Source organism: Pristis pectinata, chromosome 6 (genome assembly GCF_009764475.1).
Source record: "Pristis pectinata isolate sPriPec2 chromosome 6, sPriPec2.1.pri, whole genome shotgun sequence".
Taxonomy (NCBI): Eukaryota; Metazoa; Chordata; class Chondrichthyes; order Rhinopristiformes; family Pristidae; genus Pristis; species Pristis pectinata.
In genome coordinates this window covers 13,140,397-13,155,528 of record NC_067410.1, presented here as the reverse complement: position 1 = coordinate 13,155,528, position 15,132 = coordinate 13,140,397, and the positions used below count along the sequence as shown (strand labels likewise).

At 40.2% G+C, this 15,132-nt stretch overlaps 1 protein-coding gene across 1 annotated transcript in view; it reads left to right on the top strand.

Annotated features, from left to right (window-relative positions):
- celsr3 (cadherin, EGF LAG seven-pass G-type receptor 3) overlaps positions 1–15,132 on the top strand; it is a 195,994-nt gene that overhangs the window by 94,286 nt on the left and 86,576 nt on the right.

Here is a 15,132-nt window from a genome sequence, read left to right as displayed (position 1 = left end):
CTCAAAGCACTTCATGATGGTGGATGTCAGAGCCACTGGTCGGTAGTCATTGAGGCATGTTACCTTGCTTTTCTTTGGTACCAGGATGATAGTGGTTTTCTTAAAACAGGAGGGAACCTGAGATTGAAGCAGGGAGAGGTTGAATATGTCCGCAAATACTTCTGCCAGTTGATCAGCACAAGATCTGAGCACACGGCCCGGTACACCATCTGGGCCAGGTGCTTTCCTCATGTTCACTCTCCGGAAGACTGATCTTACATCCTCCACTGTGATCGCATGTTCAGCTGCGTTGGTGGCTGTCAGGGTGGATGATGACAATCCACTTCCCTTTTGTTCAAAATGCACATAGAATGCATTAAGTTCATCAGGAAGGGATGCGCTGTTGTTAGCTATGCAGCCCGACTCCGTCTTGTAGCCTGTTATGGCATGTAAGCCCTGTCATAACTGGCGGCTGGTCAGGGACTCTATTTTGAGTTGGTATTGCCTCTTGGCATCCCTGATAGCTTTCCGAAGGTCATACCTCGATTTCTTGTACAGATCATGATCACCAAATTTGTGTGCATCAGTCCTCTCCTTCAGTAGGGAGTGGATCTCCTGGTTCATCCATGATTTCCTGTTTGGGAAAACCCTTATTGTCTTCTTTGGTACACAGTCCTTCACACACTTGCTGATAAAGTCTGTGATGGTGGTGGCATACTCATCAAGGCTGGCAGCTGAGTCTTTGAACATGGACCAGTCCACTGTCTCAAAGCAGTCACGTAGGAGCTCATCTGCTTCCTCAGACCAGCACTGCACGACTCTCCGTACCGGATCCTCCCGTTTCAGTTTCTGTTTGTATGCAGGGAGAAGGAGCACAGCCTGGTGGTCTGATTTCCCAAAGTGAGGACAAGGGGTGGCTCGGAAGGTAGCTTTGGTTGTATAGGTGCTAAGTTAAAAGACAGGACTTCCAGGGTGGTGATCTCAGGATTGCTACCCATGCCACGTGCTAGTGAGGCAAGAAATAGGAAGATAGTCCGGTTCAACACATGGCTAAGGAGGTGGTGCAGCAGGGTGGGCTTCAGATTTTTGGATTATTGGGCTCTCTTCCAGGGCAGGTGGGACCTGTACAAACGGGTTTGCACCTGAACTGGAGTCGGACCAATACCTTTGCAGGAAGGTTTGCTAGTGCTGCTCGGGGGGGGAGGAATTCGGTGGGGCGGTGGGTGGGAACCAGAGTGGCAGTGCAGCAAGGGCAGTGCCTGTGGGGAAAGTAGATGTTAACACTACAAGCAGAGACAGAAGTCAACTGGTTGATGAGCATGGTGGGACTAATGTTCTGAGATGCATCTATTTCATTGCAAGGAGTATTGTAGGTAAGGCAGATGAACTTAGAGCTTGGATCGGCACGTGGAATTATGATGTAGCCATTAGTGAGACTTGGTTGCAGGAGGGGCAGGACTGGCAGCTCAATGTTCTGGGGTTCCAATGTTTTAGACATGATAGAGGGGGAGGTATTAGAGGGGGAGTTATTAAAGGGGGAGGGGTGGCATTACTCAGGGAAAATGTCACAGCAGTGCTCAGAGAGGACATACTGGAGGACTTGACTACTGAGGCAATATGGTTGGAACTGAGGAATAAGAAATGGATCACCACGTTAATGGGACTATTATTATCAACCTCCCAGTAGTCAGCGAAATTTAGAGGAACAAATTTGTAGAGAGATAGCAGACAGTTGCTAGAAAAATAAGGTTGTAATAGTAGGTGATTTCAACTTTCCACATATAGACTGGGACTCCCATATTGTAAAGGGATTGGATGGGATAGAGTTTGTAAAATGTGCTCAAGAAAGTTTCCTCAATCAATATGTAGAGGTCCCAACTAGAGAGAGCATGATACTGGATTTCCTGTTAGGGAACGAGACAGGGCAGGTTTCAGAAGTGTGTGTAGGAGAACATTTTGGATCTAGTGATCATACTTCCATTAGTTTCAAGATGATTATGGAGAAGGATAGGGGCTGGTCCTCGGGTTGAGATTCTAAATTGGAGGAAGGCCAATTTTGATGGCATCAGAAGGGATCTGGCAGGCATGGGTTGGGATAGGCTGTTTTCCGGCAAAGAGATGCTTGGTAAGTGGGAGGCTTTCAAAAGTGTACAGAATCTGTATATTTCTGTTGGAATAAAAGGTAAGGCTAACAGGTTTAGGGAACCTTGGTTATCAAGGGATATTGAGGCCCTAGTAAAGAGAAAGAAGGAGGCGCATATCAGGTATGGGCAGTTAGGATCAAATGAGGTGCTTGAGGAGTATAAGAAATGCAAGAGAACACTTAAGAGAGAAATCAGGAGGACATGAGTTTGCTCTGGCAGACGGGGTAAAAGAGAATCCCAAGAGTTTCTCTAGCATATTAAGAGCAGAAGGGTAGCAAGAGACAAAATTGGTCCTCTTGCAGATCAGCATGGTCATCCATGCATGGAAATGAAAGAGATGGGGGAGATCTTAAATGAATTTTTTGCATTTGTATTTACTCTGGAGACAGACACACAGACTATAGAACTGAGGCAAAATAGTAGTGAGGCCATGGAGCGTATCCAGGTTATGGAAGAGGAGGTGATTGCTGTATTGAGGTGAATGAAGTTGGATAAATCCCCAGGGCCAGACAAGGTGTCCTGCGGACCTTGTGGGAGGCTAGTGCAAGAATTGCAGGGGCCCTGGCAGAGATATTTAAAACGTCCTTAGCACAGGTGAGGTGCTGGAGGACTGGAGGATAGCTAATGTTGTTCCACTGTTCAAAAAGGCTCTAAGAATAAGCCAGGAAATTATGGGGTGGTGAGCCTGACGTCAGCTGTGGGTAAGTTATTGGAAGCCATTCTAAGGGATAGGATATATAAGTATTTGGATAGATAGAGCCTGATTAGGGATAGTCAACATGGCTTTGTGCGTGGTAGGTCTTGTCTAGCCAATCTTATAGGGTTTATCGAGGAGGTTACCAAGAAGGTCGATGAGGGAAAGGCAGCGGACATTGTCTTCGTGGACTTTAGCAAGCCCTGTGGCAAAGTTCCGCATGGGAAGCTGGTTCAGAAGTTTAAGTTGCTTGGAATTCAGGATGAAGTAGCCAATTGGATTCAACATTGGCTTACTGGGAGAAGCCAGAGAGTGGTAGTAGTTGTCTCTCTGACTGGAGGCCTGTGATTAGTGGTGTGCTGTGTTGGATCAGTGTTGGGTCCGTTGTTGTTCATCATCTATATTAATGACTTAGATGATAATGTGGTAAACTGGATCAGCAAATTTTCAGATGACACCAAGATTGGGGGTACAGTGGACAGCGAGGAAGGCTATCAAAGCTTGCAGCGTGATCTTGACCAGCTAGGAAAATGGGCTGAAAAATGGCTGATGGAATTTAATGCAGACAAGTGTGAGGTGTTGCACTTTGGGAAGACAAACCAGGGTACGACTTACACAGTGAATGGTAGGGCACTGAGGTGTGTGGTAGAACAAAGGGGCCTGGGAATACAGATTCATCGTTCCTTGAAAGTGGCATCGCAGGTAGATCGGGTTGTAAAGAGAGCTTTTGGCACTTTGGCCTTCATAAATCAGGGCATTGAGTACAGGATTTGGGATGTTGAAGCTATATAAGACGTTGATGAGGCCAGATTTTGAGTATTGTATACAGTTCTGGCCACCTACCTACAGGAAAGATATCAATCAGCTTGAAAGAGTGCAGAGAAAATTTACAAGGCTGTTGCCGGGACTTGAGGACCTAAGTTATAAGGAAAGGTTGAGTAGGTTAGGGCTTTATTCCAGGGAGCGCAGGAGAATGAGGGGAGATCTTATAGATGTATACAAAATTATGAGGGGTATAGATAGGGTGAATGCATGCAGGCTTTTTTCCCTAAGGTTGAGTGAGACTGGAACTGGAGAACATAGGTTCAGGGTGAAAGGTGAAATATACAAGGGGAATCTGAGGGGAAACTTCTTCACTCAGAGGCTGGTGCGAGTGTGGAATGAGCTGCCAGCGGAAGTGGTAGATGCAGGTTCAATTGTAACATTTAAGAGAGGTTTGGATAGGTACATGGATGGGAGGGGTTTGGAGGGATATGGTCCGGGTGCAGGTAGATGGGACTAGGCAAAAGATAAGGTCTGCATGGACTAGATGGGCCAAAGGGCCTGTTTCTGTGCTGTAGTACTCTATGACTCTAACTGTTCTGGATATTCATTGGCATTACAATCACCGCATCCCCCTGATAGTCAGCATTGACTGGAAACTAAACTGGACCATCTGTATGTTAAGGTTAGAAGCTATGGCAAATGGTTCAAATCCAACCATCATGTAAGAGGTACAAGTCAGGAGGGTAATGGAATACTCTCCACTTATTTCAATAAGTGTATCTTCAATAAAAGTCAAAAATGCAACACCAGTTAGCACAAAGCAGCTTGCTAGATTGGTACCTTATCTATCACACTATATATTCACTCACCCTATCAAAACTCAGTTCATTTTGCTGGTACTAGTCCAGGGTACTCTGCAAATGTCTTCCAAATCTGTGCACTTTACCATCAAGAAGGATTGGGCTGGAGATCCATGAGAACACCATCACCTGCAGCTTCCTCTCCCAAGTCAATTTTGTTGCCATCATTGTTATGTCTAAATCTTGGAACACGTGACCCATGAACTCCAGAGAGAATATTTTCTCCAGAACAACTGCAGTGGTTCACCACCACCGTCTCAAAAAGTTAGGATGACCATTACATTTTAGTCAAGCCGGCGATGCCCATGACTCACAAATGAATAAATAAAAAGTAAAATCCTTGCCTATTTGGTGACATCTGTCGAGTCATCCATGCAATTGAAGGATAATTTGAACATGCCAAAACTTACTGGATCAATCCTCAAACCTGGTCCTGGGCTTCATCAAGGCACAGCTCAATTGTACAATGGGTATGTACAGAAAGATCATGAGATGTGCATGCCTCATAGCATCCATCATCCAGCTTTTGATCTATCCCTTGAGAGAGCTGTGATGGTGGATTTGTGTAGGTTGCAGTAATGGTGGCTAACCTGGGAAAATACACTTGACGGATATCATTTTGAACTGATGATCTTGTATCATTGCAAGGAGGGAATAGTCTTTGCCTTTGTTCTTGCAGGGCTGGACAATGCCTGACCAGACACATTGATGCAATTAGTTTTACATTAAATCCTTGGGATGCACACTGGTTCTTTTGCAGCTAATTCTTTTAAAATTGTAAGTGTTGCTCCAAGGCAAAGTTGGTCTGTGGCTGAGCAGTATATTAATCAATTGCTTTGAGGCTCTGTGGACTTGAAAATGTTCTCTTGTAAACACAGAAAGCTACCAGTCACATGGAATCTGAGAGCTGCCATGAGTATGATGGCCCAGGGGAGGTTGCCTAGGCTGAGAGCAAACCAGTAACCACATCTCTGGGCAGTCATAAATTTAAATGTACAGCTTATCTGTTAGGGAGATGTAGCATATTTTTGACCTAGCGAAGGACATTTTTAGAGGTAGTCTTCCCTTCTGCTCAGTTTTCTGTATACAGAAGCAACAAAGGCCTTCATGAATAACAGTAATAGTACTCTCTAGCATATTTACCCAGCTATAATATATAATTGCAAATCTTGTTGAGAGAAATGGTCCCAGAAAGAATTCATTGCACCCAATGGAAAACATCAGCAATTTATGTTAAGTGCCATTCATTAGCTTTTAATTGGCATTGTTAATAAGTGGCTATTATAATAACTGCAAATAATTAATGCAAATAATTTTTTCACATGGTTGGAAATCTAGATTAGAGTTAGTACAACCAATTTTTACACCTTTCTACCACCCCCCCCCCCAACTTTCTTTTTATGTGTCCAAGGGCTTGCAATAAAAAGAATGTCCCTTTTTGTCCCTTATCTGTTTCTGTCACTTATTATAAAATATTTCTATTTATACATTAATTCCCAGGATTGGTCACTGAACCAGAAGAACAAGGGAGCTAAATCGATCTCCGCATAAATTTGTTATTCAACCTGGATGCTCAATGATTATGCATTTTCCACCTTGTTTTTTGTATTTAATGTTAATTGGTTAAAATTGCACAATATAAAACATGTCTGATTATTTTAATTTTGAATGATAGGCATATGTATAGAGCCTACTGTTTTTGTATTCCATGCAATCAAATTGATAAAGGAGATTGCAGTATAACAGAAATTATAGATGAACTCAAATACAAACAGAAAATGTGGGAGTTACTTGGAGGTATCATACAACTGGAGAAAACAGTCTTTTGACATGAGTGAAGATGATCTGAGTAAACTTTGGACAGTTTAACTGTAGCGGCACAGTAGCGTAGCGGTTAGCGTGACGCTATAACAGCGCCAGCGATCGGGGTTCGATTCCCATCGCTGTCTGTAAGGAGTTTGTACGTTCTCCCGTGTCTGAGTGGGTTTCCTCCAGGAGCTCCGGTTTCCTCCCACATTCCAAAGACGTACGGGTAGGTTAATTTGGGTTTAAAAAATGGGCGGCGCGGACTCGTTGGTCCGGAAGGGCCTGTTACCACGCTGTAAATAAAATTTAATTTAAAAAAACATTTAATTAAAAAATTTAAAAATCGCATGGTAGGACTGTGTGGTGTGCTATTTTTATAGGGCTGTGGCATATTAAAATATGAAAAACACAATGTAAACATTTATGACCGCAGGCTAATTCAGTTGTTATCTACTGAATTACCTTGTAAAGTCTAATCTGTTGTAATAGAAACCATCCAACAATTTGCATGGAGCTGCAAAACTACAATTTTTTTTGGTGATATGATTGAGCGAGGATTGTTGGGAAGGACTTTCTGCATTTTTTTCTGGAGGAATTCCAAGGGATATTTTACATCTGCCTCAACAGGTAGATGGCATTTCATCTGACAGTTGGCACATCTGACAATGCATCGCTTTCTCTGAACTGCACTGAAGTTTTAGCATCATTTTATGTCCCAATCTTCCACTCCAAGTGATAGCTTCCAAATGAAGAGCTCTGAGATTATGAAGCAAATCCAAATGTCCCATAGTTCTTCCCTTTTTGAATTAAAATTCAATGGGTATGCATAATGATGCTTTGAACTAATCAGAGTGCATTTTATATGATTGTATTTTCCTGGGCGATTGTCCCAAACTAAATGTTCTTCGCATTGCCAGAAGTTCACCAATTTTGTGCCACTCCATTTTGATTTTCCCCTTCAGTCGTTTGTTTGCTCATTTTTTTTATTCCTATGAAGAAACTTTATATGCTCTTTGTTTCAAGTGTAAAGCCTTTGCAGTTGCACATTTTCGCAAGTCAGTTTCATTCTTGAAATTGGTACAGGTTTTAATATGCTTTGCATATGCAGCCATCTACATTGGTGTTAGAAGTTCCCATTGGTGCCTGCATTGCCCAGTTTCTAATTACATGTTTGTGTCATCCAGAAATGCAGCAATAATAGCTTCCAGTGATGTAGATTTTAAATTTCTTCCTCTATATTTCCAAATAAGTCTAAGGGTTTTTTAACTTCAAAAAATGTACATGAACATAGTTTTGTAAAGGTGCTTATCAGATTGTTATGTTGATTTTATTCCACTGAGATGTTTCGATTGTTTCCCTTTTAAATCTAAGAAATATATTCTTATCTTTCTAATTATTCCACATAATATTTTATCATCTTATTTTCTGCATATTGAAGCTTTGTTCTTGTGTGTAATGAATACGCTATATTTTTCATTCTAACCTCTACATATTCTAGGTGGACATAGGAATAATGCTTTGACTTTAGTGCTTCCATTATAGATGTTTGAATTCCAGAAACATGTACCGAAATCCCAGTGAAACTCTTGCGATAGTTGCAAAAGAATCAAAAATATATATCCTATATTTTTTCTGGGAATAGCATATTTTTTAGATGCATTTGGCAACACAGTGGTGCTCCTTTCATCTCCTACTGGCATGATATGTTTCAGAATAATGGTGTTCCTTTACAAGCCTCTGCCTTGAGGCTTTCTATATGGCATTTATCAGCACATCTGTCTCAGCTACTGAGTTTCCTTTTCTCAGTTTGATCCCATCCAAGTTTTAAAGGATTACCAGGACCCCTTTCAAGCAAGTGCGTTTCCAATCACAAAAATCTTTTAAGTATTTCTTGAACTTTTAATTTGTTGCTGTTGATGGACTCTCAAAATTCTTCAAGCAGACCAGCTTTATGTGCTGTTTTAATGAAAAAAAAGCTCCTGGGTATTCACCATTGCAGTCAGATCTCAGGAAAGGCTTTGTTGCCATTTTCCCAACCATGACCTGGTGAAAGGTTCAGTTTATCTGGGCTTATCAGGCTGCACGAAAAGGTAAGCATTCCATAACATTCTGTGAAGAAATAGCAGTATGTTTGCTTTAGTAAAATGTAAAAAACAAAATAAGAAATTGCAAAAATCTGAAGTAAAATTAAAGTTGAAAATAATTTGCATCTTAAGGCAGTATTGGTGAAGAATATGTCTCTTGTGTGAGTAACCCTCCAAACAGAAGAAAGAACAGATAAAAAGCATCTTTATAGCGGCACATGCAGATAAAATGGAAGAAAAAATAAAGAGTTGTGCTTAAATTGAAATAATCCATGGAAGGTTAAATGAAAATTTATATAATGGTTCAAAGAAAACTGAGCAATTTAAGAGGTAGCGAGTATTCAAGTAAATGAGACATTGAATAATAGAGCAGATCTGAAGTAGAAATATAAAGCAGAATAATGGGAGCCACACCTAACATCTGAAATTTCAAAGATCATTATTCAGTTCAGAAGTCTGCAGTAATAAGATGCTCTTCTTCCAAATTGTGATAATTTAGAAGTGTAGAGTGCTAAAGGTGGAGAGATCAGACTGGGTCGGAAGTGGAAGTAGCAGACAATGCAACAGAAAATGATAATTACAGATAAGGTTATAGATAAGTTGTCAGCTAATATGTGTTTGCTCTTCTAAATGGAGGAGACTGCCATTAGCAGTGACTATTATATATCTGATTGACATAATTATACACGAATATTGGAAGCTGTGCTGTGTGCTTTACTGGTATAGAAGGGGGTGAATGGGCTGGCTTGGCTTCTCTTGCATTTGTGTAGAAAGGTACCAAGGGAAAGGAGATGGCAAGAATGGTGTTCAAGTAAACTCTGGTTTTACACAAAAGTCAAGTAATCATTTCTTTGAAACACAGGATGGAAGATGTGTTTCCAGATTTGCTTCCAGTGGTATTTCATCAGGTCTATCCTACCTCTTTATCATCGGTACTATTGAAGAGAACAAGATTGATACCCACCATTAGTATTGATTAGGAATTAAAAAGAATTATATTTAAGGTGTCAACCAGCAACACCTGAGCATGATTATGATTGGTTACAAATGAAACCTTGTGGAGTATTTGGTTTTCTATGGTTGTAACATTGATTATCATCAAGCAAAAGCGGGGAAAATGCACCTTTTGTACTCATTGATCCAACTTATCAATCAGTATCAGCTAATACTGCAGACAGTCTACAATAGTAGATTTCTCTTGCAATTTACTGCTTTCTGATGTGAAAACCATGAGATGACAATCATGCTTTAACTTTCGAATGGGATCGACAACACAACAGCTGATCGTCAGAGTCATTCTAGGTAGTGGAAAACCTATTCAGAAGTTCTCCAGGCCATTTTACAGCTCCCTCAATTGACTTTATTGCTTAATTGCGTACTTACCAGTGGCCTGTTTACGAAATAAGACTGCAAGTGTATCTATTTCCTCCCTTTGCCAGATTCTCATGGTCACTGAAAGATTTAAGAAGCACAGGAACTGTGATTCTTTGATTATTTGTTATTGATCTTGGCCTTCTAATCTTGCCGTTACTTGGGAAGAATCTGCAATTTAATTTGTCAGGTGAGGTCTTCCTACCCAGCAAACTTTTACTTAAATATGAATTTCAAAAGGGCAGCTTTACTGCACTAACGATTTTGACTTTGAAATGGTTTTCCTTCAGTAAAGGTATCTTTAACATGCTAGCTGTAATTTCCAATATATTTCCATCCAAAATGGAAGGGCAACCATATGAACATAGAAATAATTAAGACTTTTTTTAAGCATGTATTCTCTAGTTTTCGTCATAATGCTTTGCTTCATGAATTAAGTGTGGAAAATGTGTTCCGATAATAGTCTGATAATTCCTCCTCGCCTTCTTAAATGTATAGATTCAGCAAACATCTAGCACTAGTTTCAATTAGCCCAGTACAGTGTTATGATTAGTCTTAGCCCTTAGCAAAAGCTTCTACCGAACAACTCTAACCTATTTCCATCTCTAGCAAGTGGTTTATTTCATTTTGAATTTCCTAAGCTAGATAAGAAAGTTTGTTTCAATCTGAGAAGCATCTATATCATTCTGCCATAGCTTTATGGATCCTAAGGTTCCAGCAAAGCAACTTAAAGGAAAATTCGTCGAAGTAAACCAAGAGATGTCAAGATTTATGAGCTCAGTGAAGAATTATTTTATGCCCTCTGGAGTTAACATGAACGAAAGTCAAATGAGTTTTGATTTTATTGGAAACTCATCTCAGGAAGTTTCTCAAACAATGAGACAAAGAACCAACAAAGAAAGATTATCTGACCCATCTGCATTCTTTGTTCAATTATCGGGGTATTCTGCAGAGTTAGTTTCAGCTCTCCAGTGGCCACTTCCTGTGCTGTGATATTCTATATTTGCTATGTTGTTACCTGACATGAAATTCGTGTCCAGTCTACACGTGGGGAATATGCACCATGTTCTCTTGATCATGCACCCTTCATGTGTCTCTCTATTGCAATTTGCAATAACTACTTATGTTTTACTTTCTCTCTCCCTTCTCTCTCCCTTACCTCCACGTCCCATCCCCCAAGTCCCAATCTGCCTCCCATAGTTTTCATTTGTCTCACTGTTTGCCTATCTTCTTAGACTGTCTCTGTTTGACTGCTTCCATCTGTCTTTCTTCTACAGCAGTCAATTTCATCAAAAAGAGACAGAATAAATAATATCTGTACATCTTTCTAATGCTTTTTCATTTAATTTATTTTTCTGTTTTTAGTTTTCTATATCTTGAAGTATATGATGTACAGCTGCAATGTTGGATGCAATAACCTAACTTAAATTTAATCTTGACAGATGGCAAACGAAGTTTGTGTCTATTTATTTTCTGCCTTTTGCTTTCACCCTTTGTTTGTCAACTCTTAAAACTTTACCGATAGAAACTTAGTTCCATTCAAACAAAACTCTTCTTTAATGACATTGACTAATATTTATATTTATTCTACTGTAAATTTATTGTTTTGGACAGACAGCAACATTTTGCAAAAGGAACTCCCCTCTGTCCCGCCTTAGTTTTCCCATCCCACCGGCTCCATCACCCCTCCTCACCATCTCGTTCTGCCCATCCCCCACATATCTCTCCGGTTCCCTCCTCACCTGCTTCCCTTTATTCCATGGTCCACTGTCCTCTTCTATCAGATTCCACTTTCTTCCACCCTTTGTCACTTCAACCCATCACCTCCCAGCTTCTTGCATTATTCCCACTCTCCCCCTCCCCCACCTGCCTATCTTCCCCCCCCCCCACCTGGATCCACCTATCGCCTGCCAGCTCTTGCCCCCCCCCCCGCCACACCTTTTTATACTGGCTGTCTCCCCTCTTTCCAATCCTGATGAAGGATCTCGACCCGAAACATCAACTGTCCATTTCCCTCCATAGATGCTGCCTGACCCACTGAGTTCCTCCAGCATTTTGTGTGTTGCTCCAGATTTCCAGCATCTGCAGTCTCTCTTGTGTCTTAATTAAAAATTATACCATGTTGCCAAGAACAGATTTCTTTTGATAATCTAAAAGCAAAAATCTGCAAATGCTGGAAATCTGAAATAACAAGGGAAAGTGCTAGAACTACTCAGCAGATCAGGCAGCATCCATGGAGAAACAAAATTAATGATTCAGGTTGATGATCTTTCATCAGAACTGGGACAAGAAAAACTAGTATATTTTTTACTTGCAAAGGAGGAGGGATGGAGAGAACAAAGGGACTGTCTGTAATAGTTTGGGGACCAGAAGCACAGATGGTGTTACCATCTGAGAAAGGATAGTGAAGTCATGCTAGTGAAGCTAATCTCTCTCTGAAGGAGGTATAAACAGAGGGATTTGAATAAGAATAGATAGGAAGGAAAAAGTACTGGAACTATGAGATGCAGAACATGAAATGGAAATGTGAAATAAAAAGAGAGTGCTGGGAATGCCTAGTAGGTCAGGTTACATGTGTAGAGAGACAAAAACTGGGTTAATATTACAGTCCGATCGCTTTTCATCAGCATTGGCCAACTCTGACACAAACTAGAACGACTGGTTCTTTGAAATGGTTGAATTCAGTACTGAGTCTTGGGAGCTGCAATATACCTAGATGAAAGATGAGCAGCAATTCTCGAGCTTATGTTGGCCTTTGGTGGAATAGCATTTGAGACCAAAGACATGGGTCTCAGTGGGAGTAGGATGGAGAATTAAAGCAACACCCAAGCTGGAAGCTCAGGACTGAATGGAGCTATTCTGAAAAATGTCCACCCAATTTGGCTTCTCCATTGTAGAAAAAAATACATCATGAGCACGAAATAGTGCTCCAAAAAATGTCACGTCCAAAAAAGTGCAATTGAGTTGCTGCTTCACCTGGAAGGACCGTTTGGGTCCCTGGATAATGGGTGGGGAAGAGATAAAAAGGCAGATGTTACATCTCCTGCATTTGAATGGAAGGGAGAGTGGTCGTTGGTGAAGGTGGAAAAGGGAACTAAGAAGCCTACAACTTTTTGGTTCACCCTCAGAAGGAAGCAGCACCATTTGTGTTATCTAGATTCTTTTGGTCTCCACCCCATCATAGACATTCCCAATGTTCTCTCTATCCTTCTCTGCGACTTAAAACATGCTTCTCATTTTTCTCAGTTTTAATGAATGATCATTGGCTTGAAACAGCTCAGTTTCTCCCTCTACAGATGCTGCCTGCCCTATTGAATATTTCCAGCATTTTCGGTTTTTACTTCAGGTTTCCTCCAGTTCTAAATTAAATTTGAGTTGGAATTTTGATTTGGGAGATATTCAAGGTATGCACCTTCATAAAACCCACACTTTTAATAAATACTTAGTATTCGAGGCATGAACATTGTTTAATTTATATCATCCCATCTCTCATTAAAATCCTGCTGTAAATAGTGGTATATAAATCCTCAGAACATCATGTTCATTATTTTCTAGTGAAATCTCCATGCTGCCATGACCTTATAAAAAATGTTTATAACTCCTTTAAGTACCTCCTTTTGATTCAAACCATCTGATAACTAATTGACATGTAATTAGTTTTTGTACCTTAATGGTTTATTACCTAAATTGATGGATGAGAAAGCATAGTTTGAGATATTTGAGCAGTTTGATAGGATTAGTTGTGGTATTGACTTCGATTTAGTAAATGAAATGAGAAGTGAGACATTTGTTCACTTAATATTGTAAGAAATCTATAGCAAGTTCAAGCGAATGCACATGCATGGTTAAATAGGGAAAAGTTTATATCAGTAATTCTCTCCTCCAGGTTGTCCATTGAACTCTGCAGAATTAATCAGCATAGAATCAGGGAATTGCTGATATTTTAGCTCCTTATTGGCTATTATGAAGAAAAAATAAATGAACAAGTTACACCCTGCGGAATGAAGTGTGGATCAGATTTTAAAACTATACAACATTATGTCTGAACAATTTAAATAGCTGGAAAAGTAATGTGTGGGTTGTCAATTGCTCAGAATAATTATTTACAAAATTCCAAAGATTTTAAATAAGAATTTTTGCAGTCTTAAGTTTAGCTTCAATTGTAATATACACAATCTTAGAGGTTAGTTAAAAGGGGTTGGCAGTTCCTCATTTTCTTTGTGAAAATTCTTCAGTGCAATTGGCTGTTCAACATTGTTGATGATATAATTATTACTTCATGTCAGAGATCACCTGTACCTGTCTTTGGAATTAAAATTAAGATCTGGAAAGGTAGGTTGCTGAAGCTCAGATTGCTAGATCTTTGTGGACAGTTTTCTTTAAATGGTGGACCACTAAATCTAGGAGTAAATTATATATTGTAGATAACTGTGGAAGTGATACTAATATTTTGTGAACTTCAATGTCAAGTGTACTCCTTGGGAATTGGAAATGATTCAGGTAGTGCCAACTCTGTGCTATCGCCAGCATCCTCACTGAAGGCAGAGTCACCAGTGTGGAGGAAAATATCTTAACACACCCACTCCAGTAGATCAGACATTGAATGCAGATGCCAATTTTTATCATCTTAAACAAGCCCTCTACACCCTGCTTTTCCATGATCTTCTGGTGGCTGGTGGATGAAACTAGAAGGATACAAAAGCAGTAGGCAAATACAAATATTTCAAGGTGGGAGGGACAAGCCATCTTTCAGCATCAATGGCACCACATTCTTCTTCAGGTGCTGGCCTGCTTCAAGGAGAAGCATTCTGCTCTTGAAACTGAAAAGAGAAAGAAGGAAAAGGAAAGAACCCTTGCAGTTAATCTGCAAGGAAGTGACTGTACCTTATGCAGGTGGGTTCTTTGTTCCAGGATTGGACTCCTGAGTCATTTTGGGATGCATTTGAGAACTTGTGGTAAAGATTGCCCTTAAATCAAGGGATCACCAATCACACAGAGCGCTAACTTCAGATCAGGAAATGTGTTTAAGTGTTGCGTAACAGTCCTGTCATTAAATTGGCCCAAGAGCCAGTCTTTTGGGAGCTCGCAAGAGATGTGATGGTGTCTTTGGTTGAGGCCATTGCACTTCCAGTGAGAACCAGGAGGGAAACAAACTGGGAAGGGAAATGTTTCAAACATTTATTTTTGAAGAAACATTGGTGTAGAAAGGTTAAGTTTCATTTATAGAAGAAGGTAACAAAAGAGAAAGCAAATATGGAAAAAATCAAAATGGAAAAATAAGCAAAAAATACCCTAATCTTTAGAAATGAAATGTTTTTTATGCCCTAGAATGGATTTACAATAAAACCCTTGAGGTAATTGAGTGGCTTTATTACATAATTGTTTCAAATTTTAGTTGAGCTGAAAGCATTACAAAGTGGTGAGCCTTG